Here is a 14,788-nt window from a genome sequence, read left to right as displayed (position 1 = left end):
CCCCCCCCCCCACCCCCCCCCCCCCCCACCCCCCCCCCCCCCCACCCCCCCCCCCCCCCACCCCCCCCCCCCCCCACCCCCCCCCCCCCCCACCCCCCCCCCCCCCCACCCCCCCCCCCCCCCACCCCCCCCCCCCCCCACCCCCCCCCCCCCCCACCCCCCCCCCCCCCCACCCCCCCCCCCCCCCACCCCCCCCCCCCCCCACCCCCCCCCCCCCCCACCCCCCCCCCCCCCCACCCCCCCCCCCCCCCACCCCCCCCCCCCCCCACCCCCCCCCCCCCCCACCCCCCCCCCCCCCCACCCCCCCCCCCCCCCACCCCCCCCCCCCCCCACCCCCCCCCCCCCCCACCCCCCCCCCCCCCCACCCCCCCCCCCCCCCACCCCCCCCCCCCCCCACCCCCCCCCCCCCCCACCCCCCCCCCCCCCCACCCCCCCCCCCCCCCACCCCCCCCCCCCCCCACCCCCCCCCCCCCCCACCCCCCCCCCCCCCCACCCCCCCCCCCCCCCACCCCCCCCCCCCCCCACCCCCCCCCCCCCCCACCCCCCCCCCCCCCCACCCCCCCCCCCCCCCACCCCCCCCCCCCCCCACCCCCCCCCCCCCCCACCCCCCCCCCCCCCCACCCCCCCCCCCCCCCACCCCCCCCCCCCCCCACCCCCCCCCCCCCCCACCCCCCCCCCCCCCCACCCCCCCCCCCCCCCACCCCCCCCCCCCCCCACCCCCCCCCCCCCCCACCCCCCCCCCCCCCCACCCCCCCCCCCCCCCACCCCCCCCCCCCCCCACCCCCCCCCCCCCCCACCCCCCCCCCCCCCCACCCCCCCCCCCCCCCACCCCCCCCCCCCCCCACCCCCCCCCCCCCCCACCCCCCCCCCCCCCCACCCCCCCCCCCCCCCACCCCCCCCCCCCCCCACCCCCCCCCCCCCCCACCCCCCCCCCCCCCCACCCCCCCCCCCCCCCACCCCCCCCCCCCCCCACCCCCCCCCCCCCCCACCCCCCCCCCCCCCCACCCCCCCCCCCCCCCACCCCCCCCCCCCCCCACCCCCCCCCCCCCCCACCCCCCCCCCCCCCCACCCCCCCCCCCCCCCACCCCCCCCCCCCCCCACCCCCCCCCCCCCCCACCCCCCCCCCCCCCCACCCCCCCCCCCCCCCACCCCCCCCCCCCCCCACCCCCCCCCCCCCCCACCCCCCCCCCCCCCCACCCCCCCCCCCCCCCACCCCCCCCCCCCCCCACCCCCCCCCCCCCCCACCCCCCCCCCCCCCCACCCCCCCCCCCCCCCACCCCCCCCCCCCCCCACCCCCCCCCCCCCCCACCCCCCCCCCCCCCCACCCCCCCCCCCCCCCACCCCCCCCCCCCCCCACCCCCCCCCCCCCCCACCCCCCCCCCCCCCCACCCCCCCCCCCCCCCACCCCCCCCCCCCCCCACCCCCCCCCCCCCCCACCCCCCCCCCCCCCCACCCCCCCCCCCCCCCACCCCCCCCCCCCCCCACCCCCCCCCCCCCCCACCCCCCCCCCCCCCCACCCCCCCCCCCCCCCACCCCCCCCCCCCCCCACCCCCCCCCCCCCCCACCCCCCCCCCCCCCCACCCCCCCCCCCCCCCACCCCCCCCCCCCCCCACCCCCCCCCCCCCCCACCCCCCCCCCCCCCCACCCCCCCCCCCCCCCACCCCCCCCCCCCCCCACCCCCCCCCCCCCCCACCCCCCCCCCCCCCCACCCCCCCCCCCCCCCACCCCCCCCCCCCCCCACCCCCCCCCCCCCCCACCCCCCCCCCCCCCCACCCCCCCCCCCCCCCACCCCCCCCCCCCCCCACCCCCCCCCCCCCCCACCCCCCCCCCCCCCCACCCCCCCCCCCCCCCACCCCCCCCCCCCCCCACCCCCCCCCCCCCCCACCCCCCCCCCCCCCCACCCCCCCCCCCCCCCACCCCCCCCCCCCCCCACCCCCCCCCCCCCCCACCCCCCCCCCCCCCCACCCCCCCCCCCCCCCACCCCCCCCCCCCCCCACCCCCCCCCCCCCCCACCCCCCCCCCCCCCCACCCCCCCCCCCCCCCACCCCCCCCCCCCCCCACCCCCCCCCCCCCCCACCCCCCCCCCCCCCCACCCCCCCCCCCCCCCACCCCCCCCCCCCCCCACCCCCCCCCCCCCCCACCCCCCCCCCCCCCCACCCCCCCCCCCCCCCACCCCCCCCCCCCCCCACCCCCCCCCCCCCCCACCCCCCCCCCCCCCCACCCCCCCCCCCCCCCACCCCCCCCCCCCCCCACCCCCCCCCCCCCCCACCCCCCCCCCCCCCCACCCCCCCCCCCCCCCACCCCCCCCCCCCCCCACCCCCCCCCCCCCCCACCCCCCCCCCCCCCCACCCCCCCCCCCCCCCACCCCCCCCCCCCCCCACCCCCCCCCCCCCCCACCCCCCCCCCCCCCCACCCCCCCCCCCCCCCACCCCCCCCCCCCCCCACCCCCCCCCCCCCCCACCCCCCCCCCCCCCCACCCCCCCCCCCCCCCACCCCCCCCCCCCCCCACCCCCCCCCCCCCCCACCCCCCCCCCCCCCCACCCCCCCCCCCCCCCACCCCCCCCCCCCCCCACCCCCCCCCCCCCCCACCCCCCCCCCCCCCCACCCCCCCCCCCCCCCACCCCCCCCCCCCCCCACCCCCCCCCCCCCCCACCCCCCCCCCCCCCCACCCCCCCCCCCCCCCACCCCCCCCCCCCCCCACCCCCCCCCCCCCCCACCCCCCCCCCCCCCCACCCCCCCCCCCCCCCACCCCCCCCCCCCCCCACCCCCCCCCCCCCCCACCCCCCCCCCCCCCCACCCCCCCCCCCCCCCACCCCCCCCCCCCCCCACCCCCCCCCCCCCCCACCCCCCCCCCCCCCCACCCCCCCCCCCCCCCACCCCCCCCCCCCCCCACCCCCCCCCCCCCCCACCCCCCCCCCCCCCCACCCCCCCCCCCCCCCACCCCCCCCCCCCCCCACCCCCCCCCCCCCCCACCCCCCCCCCCCCCCACCCCCCCCCCCCCCCACCCCCCCCCCCCCCCACCCCCCCCCCCCCCCACCCCCCCCCCCCCCCACCCCCCCCCCCCCCCACCCCCCCCCCCCCCCACCCCCCCCCCCCCCCACCCCCCCCCCCCCCCACCCCCCCCCCCCCCCACCCCCCCCCCCCCCCACCCCCCCCCCCCCCCACCCCCCCCCCCCCCCACCCCCCCCCCCCCCCACCCCCCCCCCCCCCCACCCCCCCCCCCCCCCACCCCCCCCCCCCCCCACCCCCCCCCCCCCCCACCCCCCCCCCCCCCCACCCCCCCCCCCCCCCACCCCCCCCCCCCCCCACCCCCCCCCCCCCCCACCCCCCCCCCCCCCCACCCCCCCCCCCCCCCACCCCCCCCCCCCCCCACCCCCCCCCCCCCCCACCCCCCCCCCCCCCCACCCCCCCCCCCCCCCACCCCCCCCCCCCCCCACCCCCCCCCCCCCCCACCCCCCCCCCCCCCCACCCCCCCCCCCCCCCACCCCCCCCCCCCCCCACCCCCCCCCCCCCCCACCCCCCCCCCCCCCCACCCCCCCCCCCCCCCACCCCCCCCCCCCCCCACCCCCCCCCCCCCCCACCCCCCCCCCCCCCCACCCCCCCCCCCCCCCACCCCCCCCCCCCCCCACCCCCCCCCCCCCCCACCCCCCCCCCCCCCCACCCCCCCCCCCCCCCACCCCCCCCCCCCCCCACCCCCCCCCCCCCCCACCCCCCCCCCCCCCCACCCCCCCCCCCCCCCACCCCCCCCCCCCCCCACCCCCCCCCCCCCCCACCCCCCCCCCCCCCCACCCCCCCCCCCCCCCACCCCCCCCCCCCCCCACCCCCCCCCCCCCCCACCCCCCCCCCCCCCCACCCCCCCCCCCCCCCACCCCCCCCCCCCCCCACCCCCCCCCCCCCCCACCCCCCCCCCCCCCCACCCCCCCCCCCCCCCACCCCCCCCCCCCCCCACCCCCCCCCCCCCCCACCCCCCCCCCCCCCCACCCCCCCCCCCCCCCACCCCCCCCCCCCCCCACCCCCCCCCCCCCCCACCCCCCCCCCCCCCCACCCCCCCCCCCCCCCACCCCCCCCCCCCCCCACCCCCCCCCCCCCCCACCCCCCCCCCCCCCCACCCCCCCCCCCCCCCACCCCCCCCCCCCCCCACCCCCCCCCCCCCCCACCCCCCCCCCCCCCCACCCCCCCCCCCCCCCACCCCCCCCCCCCCCCACCCCCCCCCCCCCCCACCCCCCCCCCCCCCCACCCCCCCCCCCCCCCACCCCCCCCCCCCCCCACCCCCCCCCCCCCCCACCCCCCCCCCCCCCCACCCCCCCCCCCCCCCACCCCCCCCCCCCCCCACCCCCCCCCCCCCCCACCCCCCCCCCCCCCCACCCCCCCCCCCCCCCACCCCCCCCCCCCCCCACCCCCCCCCCCCCCCACCCCCCCCCCCCCCCACCCCCCCCCCCCCCCACCCCCCCCCCCCCCCACCCCCCCCCCCCCCCACCCCCCCCCCCCCCCACCCCCCCCCCCCCCCACCCCCCCCCCCCCCCACCCCCCCCCCCCCCCACCCCCCCCCCCCCCCACCCCCCCCCCCCCCCACCCCCCCCCCCCCCCACCCCCCCCCCCCCCCACCCCCCCCCCCCCCCACCCCCCCCCCCCCCCACCCCCCCCCCCCCCCACCCCCCCCCCCCCCCACCCCCCCCCCCCCCCACCCCCCCCCCCCCCCACCCCCCCCCCCCCCCACCCCCCCCCCCCCCCACCCCCCCCCCCCCCCACCCCCCCCCCCCCCCACCCCCCCCCCCCCCCACCCCCCCCCCCCCCCACCCCCCCCCCCCCCCACCCCCCCCCCCCCCCACCCCCCCCCCCCCCCACCCCCCCCCCCCCCCACCCCCCCCCCCCCCCACCCCCCCCCCCCCCCACCCCCCCCCCCCCCCACCCCCCCCCCCCCCCACCCCCCCCCCCCCCCACCCCCCCCCCCCCCCACCCCCCCCCCCCCCCACCCCCCCCCCCCCCCACCCCCCCCCCCCCCCACCCCCCCCCCCCCCCACCCCCCCCCCCCCCCACCCCCCCCCCCCCCCACCCCCCCCCCCCCCCACCCCCCCCCCCCCCCACCCCCCCCCCCCCCCACCCCCCCCCCCCCCCACCCCCCCCCCCCCCCACCCCCCCCCCCCCCCACCCCCCCCCCCCCCCACCCCCCCCCCCCCCCACCCCCCCCCCCCCCCACCCCCCCCCCCCCCCACCCCCCCCCCCCCCCACCCCCCCCCCCCCCCACCCCCCCCCCCCCCCACCCCCCCCCCCCCCCACCCCCCCCCCCCCCCACCCCCCCCCCCCCCCACCCCCCCCCCCCCCCACCCCCCCCCCCCCCCACCCCCCCCCCCCCCCACCCCCCCCCCCCCCCACCCCCCCCCCCCCCCACCCCCCCCCCCCCCCACCCCCCCCCCCCCCCACCCCCCCCCCCCCCCACCCCCCCCCCCCCCCACCCCCCCCCCCCCCCACCCCCCCCCCCCCCCACCCCCCCCCCCCCCCACCCCCCCCCCCCCCCACCCCCCCCCCCCCCCACCCCCCCCCCCCCCCACCCCCCCCCCCCCCCACCCCCCCCCCCCCCCACCCCCCCCCCCCCCCACCCCCCCCCCCCCCCACCCCCCCCCCCCCCCACCCCCCCCCCCCCCCACCCCCCCCCCCCCCCACCCCCCCCCCCCCCCACCCCCCCCCCCCCCCACCCCCCCCCCCCCCCACCCCCCCCCCCCCCCACCCCCCCCCCCCCCCACCCCCCCCCCCCCCCACCCCCCCCCCCCCCCACCCCCCCCCCCCCCCACCCCCCCCCCCCCCCACCCCCCCCCCCCCCCACCCCCCCCCCCCCCCACCCCCCCCCCCCCCCACCCCCCCCCCCCCCCACCCCCCCCCCCCCCCACCCCCCCCCCCCCCCACCCCCCCCCCCCCCCACCCCCCCCCCCCCCCACCCCCCCCCCCCCCCACCCCCCCCCCCCCCCACCCCCCCCCCCCCCCACCCCCCCCCCCCCCCACCCCCCCCCCCCCCCACCCCCCCCCCCCCCCACCCCCCCCCCCCCCCACCCCCCCCCCCCCCCACCCCCCCCCCCCCCCACCCCCCCCCCCCCCCACCCCCCCCCCCCCCCACCCCCCCCCCCCCCCACCCCCCCCCCCCCCCACCCCCCCCCCCCCCCACCCCCCCCCCCCCCCACCCCCCCCCCCCCCCACCCCCCCCCCCCCCCACCCCCCCCCCCCCCCACCCCCCCCCCCCCCCACCCCCCCCCCCCCCCACCCCCCCCCCCCCCCACCCCCCCCCCCCCCCACCCCCCCCCCCCCCCACCCCCCCCCCCCCCCACCCCCCCCCCCCCCCACCCCCCCCCCCCCCCACCCCCCCCCCCCCCCACCCCCCCCCCCCCCCACCCCCCCCCCCCCCCACCCCCCCCCCCCCCCACCCCCCCCCCCCCCCACCCCCCCCCCCCCCCACCCCCCCCCCCCCCCACCCCCCCCCCCCCCCACCCCCCCCCCCCCCCACCCCCCCCCCCCCCCACCCCCCCCCCCCCCCACCCCCCCCCCCCCCCACCCCCCCCCCCCCCCACCCCCCCCCCCCCCCACCCCCCCCCCCCCCCACCCCCCCCCCCCCCCACCCCCCCCCCCCCCCACCCCCCCCCCCCCCCACCCCCCCCCCCCCCCACCCCCCCCCCCCCCCACCCCCCCCCCCCCCCACCCCCCCCCCCCCCCACCCCCCCCCCCCCCCACCCCCCCCCCCCCCCACCCCCCCCCCCCCCCACCCCCCCCCCCCCCCACCCCCCCCCCCCCCCACCCCCCCCCCCCCCCACCCCCCCCCCCCCCCACCCCCCCCCCCCCCCACCCCCCCCCCCCCCCACCCCCCCCCCCCCCCACCCCCCCCCCCCCCCACCCCCCCCCCCCCCCACCCCCCCCCCCCCCCACCCCCCCCCCCCCCCACCCCCCCCCCCCCCCACCCCCCCCCCCCCCCACCCCCCCCCCCCCCCACCCCCCCCCCCCCCCACCCCCCCCCCCCCCCACCCCCCCCCCCCCCCACCCCCCCCCCCCCCCACCCCCCCCCCCCCCCACCCCCCCCCCCCCCCACCCCCCCCCCCCCCCACCCCCCCCCCCCCCCACCCCCCCCCCCCCCCACCCCCCCCCCCCCCCACCCCCCCCCCCCCCCACCCCCCCCCCCCCCCACCCCCCCCCCCCCCCACCCCCCCCCCCCCCCACCCCCCCCCCCCCCCACCCCCCCCCCCCCCCACCCCCCCCCCCCCCCACCCCCCCCCCCCCCCACCCCCCCCCCCCCCCACCCCCCCCCCCCCCCACCCCCCCCCCCCCCCACCCCCCCCCCCCCCCACCCCCCCCCCCCCCCACCCCCCCCCCCCCCCACCCCCCCCCCCCCCCACCCCCCCCCCCCCCCACCCCCCCCCCCCCCCACCCCCCCCCCCCCCCACCCCCCCCCCCCCCCACCCCCCCCCCCCCCCACCCCCCCCCCCCCCCACCCCCCCCCCCCCCCACCCCCCCCCCCCCCCACCCCCCCCCCCCCCCACCCCCCCCCCCCCCCACCCCCCCCCCCCCCCACCCCCCCCCCCCCCCACCCCCCCCCCCCCCCACCCCCCCCCCCCCCCACCCCCCCCCCCCCCCACCCCCCCCCCCCCCCACCCCCCCCCCCCCCCACCCCCCCCCCCCCCCACCCCCCCCCCCCCCCACCCCCCCCCCCCCCCACCCCCCCCCCCCCCCACCCCCCCCCCCCCCCACCCCCCCCCCCCCCCACCCCCCCCCCCCCCCACCCCCCCCCCCCCCCACCCCCCCCCCCCCCCACCCCCCCCCCCCCCCACCCCCCCCCCCCCCCACCCCCCCCCCCCCCCACCCCCCCCCCCCCCCACCCCCCCCCCCCCCCACCCCCCCCCCCCCCCACCCCCCCCCCCCCCCACCCCCCCCCCCCCCCACCCCCCCCCCCCCCCACCCCCCCCCCCCCCCACCCCCCCCCCCCCCCACCCCCCCCCCCCCCCACCCCCCCCCCCCCCCACCCCCCCCCCCCCCCACCCCCCCCCCCCCCCACCCCCCCCCCCCCCCACCCCCCCCCCCCCCCACCCCCCCCCCCCCCCACCCCCCCCCCCCCCCACCCCCCCCCCCCCCCACCCCCCCCCCCCCCCACCCCCCCCCCCCCCCACCCCCCCCCCCCCCCACCCCCCCCCCCCCCCACCCCCCCCCCCCCCCACCCCCCCCCCCCCCCACCCCCCCCCCCCCCCACCCCCCCCCCCCCCCACCCCCCCCCCCCCCCACCCCCCCCCCCCCCCACCCCCCCCCCCCCCCACCCCCCCCCCCCCCCACCCCCCCCCCCCCCCACCCCCCCCCCCCCCCACCCCCCCCCCCCCCCACCCCCCCCCCCCCCCACCCCCCCCCCCCCCCACCCCCCCCCCCCCCCACCCCCCCCCCCCCCCACCCCCCCCCCCCCCCACCCCCCCCCCCCCCCACCCCCCCCCCCCCCCACCCCCCCCCCCCCCCACCCCCCCCCCCCCCCACCCCCCCCCCCCCCCACCCCCCCCCCCCCCCACCCCCCCCCCCCCCCACCCCCCCCCCCCCCCACCCCCCCCCCCCCCCACCCCCCCCCCCCCCCACCCCCCCCCCCCCCCACCCCCCCCCCCCCCCACCCCCCCCCCCCCCCACCCCCCCCCCCCCCCACCCCCCCCCCCCCCCACCCCCCCCCCCCCCCACCCCCCCCCCCCCCCACCCCCCCCCCCCCCCACCCCCCCCCCCCCCCACCCCCCCCCCCCCCCACCCCCCCCCCCCCCCACCCCCCCCCCCCCCCACCCCCCCCCCCCCCCACCCCCCCCCCCCCCCACCCCCCCCCCCCCCCACCCCCCCCCCCCCCCACCCCCCCCCCCCCCCACCCCCCCCCCCCCCCACCCCCCCCCCCCCCCACCCCCCCCCCCCCCCACCCCCCCCCCCCCCCACCCCCCCCCCCCCCCACCCCCCCCCCCCCCCACCCCCCCCCCCCCCCACCCCCCCCCCCCCCCACCCCCCCCCCCCCCCACCCCCCCCCCCCCCCACCCCCCCCCCCCCCCACCCCCCCCCCCCCCCACCCCCCCCCCCCCCCACCCCCCCCCCCCCCCACCCCCCCCCCCCCCCACCCCCCCCCCCCCCCACCCCCCCCCCCCCCCACCCCCCCCCCCCCCCACCCCCCCCCCCCCCCACCCCCCCCCCCCCCCACCCCCCCCCCCCCCCACCCCCCCCCCCCCCCACCCCCCCCCCCCCCCACCCCCCCCCCCCCCCACCCCCCCCCCCCCCCACCCCCCCCCCCCCCCACCCCCCCCCCCCCCCACCCCCCCCCCCCCCCACCCCCCCCCCCCCCCACCCCCCCCCCCCCCCACCCCCCCCCCCCCCCACCCCCCCCCCCCCCCACCCCCCCCCCCCCCCACCCCCCCCCCCCCCCACCCCCCCCCCCCCCCACCCCCCCCCCCCCCCACCCCCCCCCCCCCCCACCCCCCCCCCCCCCCACCCCCCCCCCCCCCCACCCCCCCCCCCCCCCACCCCCCCCCCCCCCCACCCCCCCCCCCCCCCACCCCCCCCCCCCCCCACCCCCCCCCCCCCCCACCCCCCCCCCCCCCCACCCCCCCCCCCCCCCACCCCCCCCCCCCCCCACCCCCCCCCCCCCCCACCCCCCCCCCCCCCCACCCCCCCCCCCCCCCACCCCCCCCCCCCCCCACCCCCCCCCCCCCCCACCCCCCCCCCCCCCCACCCCCCCCCCCCCCCACCCCCCCCCCCCCCCACCCCCCCCCCCCCCCACCCCCCCCCCCCCCCACCCCCCCCCCCCCCCACCCCCCCCCCCCCCCACCCCCCCCCCCCCCCACCCCCCCCCCCCCCCACCCCCCCCCCCCCCCACCCCCCCCCCCCCCCACCCCCCCCCCCCCCCACCCCCCCCCCCCCCCACCCCCCCCCCCCCCCACCCCCCCCCCCCCCCACCCCCCCCCCCCCCCACCCCCCCCCCCCCCCACCCCCCCCCCCCCCCACCCCCCCCCCCCCCCACCCCCCCCCCCCCCCACCCCCCCCCCCCCCCACCCCCCCCCCCCCCCACCCCCCCCCCCCCCCACCCCCCCCCCCCCCCACCCCCCCCCCCCCCCACCCCCCCCCCCCCCCACCCCCCCCCCCCCCCACCCCCCCCCCCCCCCACCCCCCCCCCCCCCCACCCCCCCCCCCCCCCACCCCCCCCCCCCCCCACCCCCCCCCCCCCCCACCCCCCCCCCCCCCCACCCCCCCCCCCCCCCACCCCCCCCCCCCCCCACCCCCCCCCCCCCCCACCCCCCCCCCCCCCCACCCCCCCCCCCCCCCACCCCCCCCCCCCCCCACCCCCCCCCCCCCCCACCCCCCCCCCCCCCCACCCCCCCCCCCCCCCACCCCCCCCCCCCCCCACCCCCCCCCCCCCCCACCCCCCCCCCCCCCCACCCCCCCCCCCCCCCACCCCCCCCCCCCCCCACCCCCCCCCCCCCCCACCCCCCCCCCCCCCCACCCCCCCCCCCCCCCACCCCCCCCCCCCCCCACCCCCCCCCCCCCCCACCCCCCCCCCCCCCCACCCCCCCCCCCCCCCACCCCCCCCCCCCCCCACCCCCCCCCCCCCCCACCCCCCCCCCCCCCCACCCCCCCCCCCCCCCACCCCCCCCCCCCCCCACCCCCCCCCCCCCCCACCCCCCCCCCCCCCCACCCCCCCCCCCCCCCACCCCCCCCCCCCCCCACCCCCCCCCCCCCCCACCCCCCCCCCCCCCCACCCCCCCCCCCCCCCACCCCCCCCCCCCCCCACCCCCCCCCCCCCCCACCCCCCCCCCCCCCCACCCCCCCCCCCCCCCACCCCCCCCCCCCCCCACCCCCCCCCCCCCCCACCCCCCCCCCCCCCCACCCCCCCCCCCCCCCACCCCCCCCCCCCCCCACCCCCCCCCCCCCCCACCCCCCCCCCCCCCCACCCCCCCCCCCCCCCACCCCCCCCCCCCCCCACCCCCCCCCCCCCCCACCCCCCCCCCCCCCCACCCCCCCCCCCCCCCACCCCCCCCCCCCCCCACCCCCCCCCCCCCCCACCCCCCCCCCCCCCCACCCCCCCCCCCCCCCACCCCCCCCCCCCCCCACCCCCCCCCCCCCCCACCCCCCCCCCCCCCCACCCCCCCCCCCCCCCACCCCCCCCCCCCCCCACCCCCCCCCCCCCCCACCCCCCCCCCCCCCCACCCCCCCCCCCCCCCACCCCCCCCCCCCCCCACCCCCCCCCCCCCCCACCCCCCCCCCCCCCCACCCCCCCCCCCCCCCACCCCCCCCCCCCCCCACCCCCCCCCCCCCCCACCCCCCCCCCCCCCCACCCCCCCCCCCCCCCACCCCCCCCCCCCCCCACCCCCCCCCCCCCCCACCCCCCCCCCCCCCCACCCCCCCCCCCCCCCACCCCCCCCCCCCCCCACCCCCCCCCCCCCCCACCCCCCCCCCCCCCCACCCCCCCCCCCCCCCACCCCCCCCCCCCCCCACCCCCCCCCCCCCCCACCCCCCCCCCCCCCCACCCCCCCCCCCCCCCACCCCCCCCCCCCCCCACCCCCCCCCCCCCCCACCCCCCCCCCCCCCCACCCCCCCCCCCCCCCACCCCCCCCCCCCCCCACCCCCCCCCCCCCCCACCCCCCCCCCCCCCCACCCCCCCCCCCCCCCACCCCCCCCCCCCCCCACCCCCCCCCCCCCCCACCCCCCCCCCCCCCCACCCCCCCCCCCCCCCACCCCCCCCCCCCCCCACCCCCCCCCCCCCCCACCCCCCCCCCCCCCCACCCCCCCCCCCCCCCACCCCCCCCCCCCCCCACCCCCCCCCCCCCCCACCCCCCCCCCCCCCCACCCCCCCCCCCCCCCACCCCCCCCCCCCCCCACCCCCCCCCCCCCCCACCCCCCCCCCCCCCCACCCCCCCCCCCCCCCACCCCCCCCCCCCCCCACCCCCCCCCCCCCCCACCCCCCCCCCCCCCCACCCCCCCCCCCCCCCACCCCCCCCCCCCCCCACCCCCCCCCCCCCCCACCCCCCCCCCCCCCCACCCCCCCCCCCCCCCACCCCCCCCCCCCCCCACCCCCCCCCCCCCCCACCCCCCCCCCCCCCCACCCCCCCCCCCCCCCACCCCCCCCCCCCCCCACCCCCCCCCCCCCCCACCCCCCCCCCCCCCCACCCCCCCCCCCCCCCACCCCCCCCCCCCCCCACCCCCCCCCCCCCCCACCCCCCCCCCCCCCCACCCCCCCCCCCCCCCACCCCCCCCCCCCCCCACCCCCCCCCCCCCCCACCCCCCCCCCCCCCCACCCCCCCCCCCCCCCACCCCCCCCCCCCCCCACCCCCCCCCCCCCCCACCCCCCCCCCCCCCCACCCCCCCCCCCCCCCACCCCCCCCCCCCCCCACCCCCCCCCCCCCCCACCCCCCCCCCCCCCCACCCCCCCCCCCCCCCACCCCCCCCCCCCCCCACCCCCCCCCCCCCCCACCCCCCCCCCCCCCCACCCCCCCCCCCCCCCACCCCCCCCCCCCCCCACCCCCCCCCCCCCCCACCCCCCCCCCCCCCCACCCCCCCCCCCCCCCACCCCCCCCCCCCCCCACCCCCCCCCCCCCCCACCCCCCCCCCCCCCCACCCCCCCCCCCCCCCACCCCCCCCCCCCCCCACCCCCCCCCCCCCCCACCCCCCCCCCCCCCCACCCCCCCCCCCCCCCACCCCCCCCCCCCCCCACCCCCCCCCCCCCCCACCCCCCCCCCCCCCCACCCCCCCCCCCCCCCACCCCCCCCCCCCCCCACCCCCCCCCCCCCCCACCCCCCCCCCCCCCCACCCCCCCCCCCCCCCACCCCCCCCCCCCCCCACCCCCCCCCCCCCCCACCCCCCCCCCCCCCCACCCCCCCCCCCCCCCACCCCCCCCCCCCCCCACCCCCCCCCCCCCCCACCCCCCCCCCCCCCCACCCCCCCCCCCCCCCACCCCCCCCCCCCCCCACCCCCCCCCCCCCCCACCCCCCCCCCCCCCCACCCCCCCCCCCCCCCACCCCCCCCCCCCCCCACCCCCCCCCCCCCCCACCCCCCCCCCCCCCCACCCCCCCCCCCCCCCACCCCCCCCCCCCCCCACCCCCCCCCCCCCCCACCCCCCCCCCCCCCCACCCCCCCCCCCCCCCACCCCCCCCCCCCCCCACCCCCCCCCCCCCCCACCCCCCCCCCCCCCCACCCCCCCCCCCCCCCACCCCCCCCCCCCCCCACCCCCCCCCCCCCCCACCCCCCCCCCCCCCCACCCCCCCCCCCCCCCACCCCCCCCCCCCCCCACCCCCCCCCCCCCCCACCCCCCCCCCCCCCCACCCCCCCCCCCCCCCACCCCCCCCCCCCCCCACCCCCCCCCCCCCCCACCCCCCCCCCCCCCCACCCCCCCCCCCCCCCACCCCCCCCCCCCCCCACCCCCCCCCCCCCCCACCCCCCCCCCCCCCCACCCCCCCCCCCCCCCACCCCCCCCCCCCCCCACCCCCCCCCCCCCCCACCCCCCCCCCCCCCCACCCCCCCCCCCCCCCACCCCCCCCCCCCCCCACCCCCCCCCCCCCCCACCCCCCCCCCCCCCCACCCCCCCCCCCCCCCACCCCCCCCCCCCCCCACCCCCCCCCCCCCCCACCCCCCCCCCCCCCCACCCCCCCCCCCCCCCACCCCCCCCCCCCCCCACCCCCCCCCCCCCCCACCCCCCCCCCCCCCCACCCCCCCCCCCCCCCACCCCCCCCCCCCCCCACCCCCCCCCCCCCCCACCCCCCCCCCCCCCCACCCCCCCCCCCCCCCACCCCCCCCCCCCCCCACCCCCCCCCCCCCCCACCCCCCCCCCCCCCCACCCCCCCCCCCCCCCACCCCCCCCCCCCCCCACCCCCCCCCCCCCCCACCCCCCCCCCCCCCCACCCCCCCCCCCCCCCACCCCCCCCCCCCCCCACCCCCCCCCCCCCCCACCCCCCCCCCCCCCCACCCCCCCCCCCCCCCACCCCCCCCCCCCCCCACCCCCCCCCCCCCCCACCCCCCCCCCCCCCCACCCCCCCCCCCCCCCACCCCCCCCCCCCCCCACCCCCCCCCCCCCCCACCCCCCCCCCCCCCCACCCCCCCCCCCCCCCACCCCCCCCCCCCCCCACCCCCCCCCCCCCCCACCCCCCCCCCCCCCCACCCCCCCCCCCCCCCACCCCCCCCCCCCCCCACCCCCCCCCCCCCCCACCCCCCCCCCCCCCCACCCCCCCCCCCCCCCACCCCCCCCCCCCCCCACCCCCCCCCCCCCCCACCCCCCCCCCCCCCCACCCCCCCCCCCCCCCACCCCCCCCCCCCCCCACCCCCCCCCCCCCCCACCCCCCCCCCCCCCCACCCCCCCCCCCCCCCACCCCCCCCCCCCCCCACCCCCCCCCCCCCCCACCCCCCCCCCCCCCCACCCCCCCCCCCCCCCACCCCCCCCCCCCCCCACCCCCCCCCCCCCCCACCCCCCCCCCCCCCCACCCCCCCCCCCCCCCACCCCCCCCCCCCCCCACCCCCCCCCCCCCCCACCCCCCCCCCCCCCCACCCCCCCCCCCCCCCACCCCCCCCCCCCCCCACCCCCCCCCCCCCCCACCCCCCCCCCCCCCCACCCCCCCCCCCCCCCACCCCCCCCCCCCCCCACCCCCCCCCCCCCCCACCCCCCCCCCCCCCCACCCCCCCCCCCCCCCACCCCCCCCCCCCCCCACCCCCCCCCCCCCCCACCCCCCCCCCCCCCCACCCCCCCCCCCCCCCACCCCCCCCCCCCCCCACCCCCCCCCCCCCCCACCCCCCCCCCCCCCCACCCCCCCCCCCCCCCACCCCCCCC

This window comes from Sphaerodactylus townsendi, linkage group LG08 (assembly GCF_021028975.2).
Source record: "Sphaerodactylus townsendi isolate TG3544 linkage group LG08, MPM_Stown_v2.3, whole genome shotgun sequence".
In the NCBI taxonomy this organism is placed as follows: Eukaryota; Metazoa; Chordata; class Lepidosauria; order Squamata; family Sphaerodactylidae; genus Sphaerodactylus; species Sphaerodactylus townsendi.
The sequence above is the reverse complement of the archived record's forward strand: the minus strand, read 5'-3'. Positions refer to the sequence as shown.